The following is a 2,796-nucleotide window of genomic DNA, read 5'->3' as shown; positions in this document are numbered from 1 at the left end:
TTTGACCTGAGCAATAACTTGGTGGGCTGGATCCTTAACTTTTGAACAAATAGGATTGAGCGTGATAGAAAACCATGGTAATATCAATGAAAACCCACTCAACAGCACACCAGGTATTATGCCTGATGTATGACTGACAGCACAAGGATTCAAGTTTCATTTGTCACATTTAACTAAAGTAGTATCCCTGAGATGAGAGACTTATTGTATTCTTCATCAACAGATGCAATGCTCACAGATGTTCTGGAGGACCTCGATATGAAGCAGTACTATCCTGAGAAGCTCACCCTCGGAGCAGTCCTGGAGATCGGCAGTGAGAGTGTCACAGATGAGCCAGCTCAGTCCCTCTCCTCACTGCCACAGCTCTTCCTGAATAAACTACTGATGGTGAATGTTACTGCCAGGTCTGTTAAACTTGCCCTGTCTGATGATACCAAGGCTGAGGATGCTGAGGCTGATGCGTTGTCTGATGAGATGGCATATGAGACGGCTGATGTTGCAAAGGTTGATGAGTTTGACACAGAGTGGGATATTGATGAGGAGAGGCATGATGAGGACAGAAATGATGTAAATCCTTTAGACATTATCACTGCACTCTTTCTCTGCTCAGACAGTTTTCTCAGGCAGGAAATGGCCCTAAAAATGTCTTTATGCCAGTTTTCTGTTCCCTTACTTCTTCCAAAATATGACAAAAAACAGATCACGTTCATGCTTTGGACAATGAGAGATATTATCAAGAGATATAGACCACATTCTCTAACAGATACTAAGGGATTTGTTGAGGAAAGAATAGCTGTCTCTGAACTCCCAATGGTGTCTTTTGTAAGACTCGGTAAAAGCAGCCTATCAAAGTCCCACATTTTAAACATGTTCCTCAGTAATCCCCAACAGTACCACGACACATTTTTGCATCATAACATGGAGTCAGCTGATGCTTTGAGGAGGATATCTAATGGCCTGGTGGAAATCAGCTGGTATATGCCATGTGGGAACAAAAGTATTGACATCTTTCCAGAGCCTGTGGCTGTAGCCAATTTGAGAGGTGACATCAGTACATTTGAGACTCAATATTCTTTCCTATGTCAGACATCTGCAGCAGTGTTTGTGTTTTTTGATGACCTGGAGACAAACTACAAGATGCTCCCCAGAGAGCATATGAAAGGGCAGCTATTTTTGGTTGGCAATGCACAAAGCAGCACATTCAATTACCCAGCTTTAATAAGTGAAGCCAAGCGCTTAGAACTGAGGAAAAGAAACATCATTATCAAACACAAACAGAATGATGCAGAATTTATCAAGATTCTTCGCTCCATGGTAACAGATGTGATGGCACACAACCCACACAAGATGGCACTGGTGCAGATGGGCACAGTTGCAGAAGATCTTGGAATCCTTGTGGATGAGAACACTGATGAATGTCAACGTGCCAAGATAAATGCAGATGCAATCACATCACAAATACAGGACATACAAGAATTCAAAAAGAAACAGCTTCCACTGCAGGGAGATATCTGGCTGGAGTTGACCAGGGTGGAGAAAGAAGAGTGCAGACTGAAGCAAGCAGGTCGTAAGGGAATTGAACAATATAAAAGTGATCTCAAAATCAACAAGATGGAGCTTAGAGAGAAGCAAAGACAATATGACATGTCTGACACAATGGCATGTTTCATTAGTGCACTTTCAAGTGGAAGCGTAGAGAGATCTTACTTCTTGAAATGGATGAGGATGAATCTGGATAATCTGTCTTGTACAAAACTCTCAACTCTCATAGAGCTGTATAAAGAAAAATGCCAGGACTCAGAAAGTAACAAGGAGGAGATTGCAGAGCTGGACAACAAGATCGCAAAGAGTTCCTTAGGAATTGAACACTTTTTACGTGAAATGGGCCAGTTGTATGAATCAGCAATCAACCTTCCAAAAACAGAAGAACGACATAAACAAATGCTTTCCCTTCCCTCACACTGTGCAGAGTTGTTGCTTGATGGCTTCCCCATTGAACTGGTTGATGGAGATACCTCTAATATACCCATAAGATGGGTGAGTGATGTGCTTCATGAGTTGAACAATCTGGTCAATCCTAACAATAAAGTGTTAGTGGTGACAGTTTTGGGGGTACAGAGCACAGGAAAGTCTACCCTTCTGAACACAATGTTCGGGGTGCAGTTTGCAGTCAGCAGCGGAAGATGCACAAGAGGGGCTTTCTTGGTTCTAATACGACTCAAAGATGACATGAAGAAAGAACTCAAATGTGACTTTCTGCTCATCATTGACACAGAGGGACTTAAGTCACCAGAACTGGCTCAGCTTGATTATAGCTATGAACACGACAATGAGTTGGCCACACTTGTAGTTGGACTGAGTGATGTGACAATTATAAACATTGCTATGGAGAACTCCACAGAAATGAAAGACATCTTGCAGATTGTTGTTCATGCCTTCCTCAGGATGACAAAGGTGGGCAAGAAGCCCAAATGCCTGTTTGTACATCAGAATGTAGCTGATGTCTCTGCACATGACAAGAACATGAAGGATCGAAAGATGCTATTGCAACAGTTGAATGAGATGACACAGGCAGCATTAAGAGTGGAAAACAAGGAAGAGAACAAACAATTCAATGATGTGATGGAATATGATCCAGACACTGATAGTTTCTACATCCCTGGACTCTGGCATGGAACTCCACCCATGTCACCAGTTAGTGCAGGTTATTCTGAGTCTGTGTATGACTTCAAAAAGAGCATGATTAGTGTTTTCAAAGAGAGCAAGGTAACTAGAAACACTATCATGGATTTTACT

Source organism: Sardina pilchardus, chromosome 21, assembly GCF_963854185.1.
Source record: "Sardina pilchardus chromosome 21, fSarPil1.1, whole genome shotgun sequence".
NCBI classification, from domain to species: Eukaryota; Metazoa; Chordata; class Actinopteri; order Clupeiformes; family Clupeidae; genus Sardina; species Sardina pilchardus.
Note: the sequence above shows the minus strand (reverse complement) of the source record.